Source organism: Eimeria mitis, genomic scaffold (genome assembly GCF_000499745.2).
Source record: "Eimeria mitis Houghton genomic scaffold, Emh_scaff1373, whole genome shotgun sequence".
In the NCBI taxonomy this organism is placed as follows: domain Eukaryota; phylum Apicomplexa; class Conoidasida; order Eucoccidiorida; family Eimeriidae; genus Eimeria; species Eimeria mitis.
The window spans coordinates 9,058-9,416 of NW_013568961.1; positions in this window are offsets into that span (position 1 = coordinate 9,058).

Sequence of the window (359 nt, forward strand, 5' to 3'; positions counted from 1 at the left end):
GTTTAGGGTTTAGGGTTTGAATGAGCTGCAAACCCTAAACCCTTCTGCACGCTGCTGAGGCACCATACTGTAACCACCCCCCAAACCCTAAACCCTTAACGCTAAACCCTAAACCCTAAACCCTAAGCCTTGTCTACCTGCACATGTAGTAGTGCTGCCTGCATGCAGCCTCCTTTTTTGTTTGTTTGTGTTTGCTTCCGCTGCTGCTGCAACGGCTGATTAGATATACCAAACCCTAAACCCTAAACACTAAACCTTAAACCCTCCCTGTCAAACCCACGCTGCTAAGCCCTAAACCCTCTTAAACCCTAAACCCTAAACCCTAGGCAGCAACTCCCAGCATCAAAATCAACAATAAA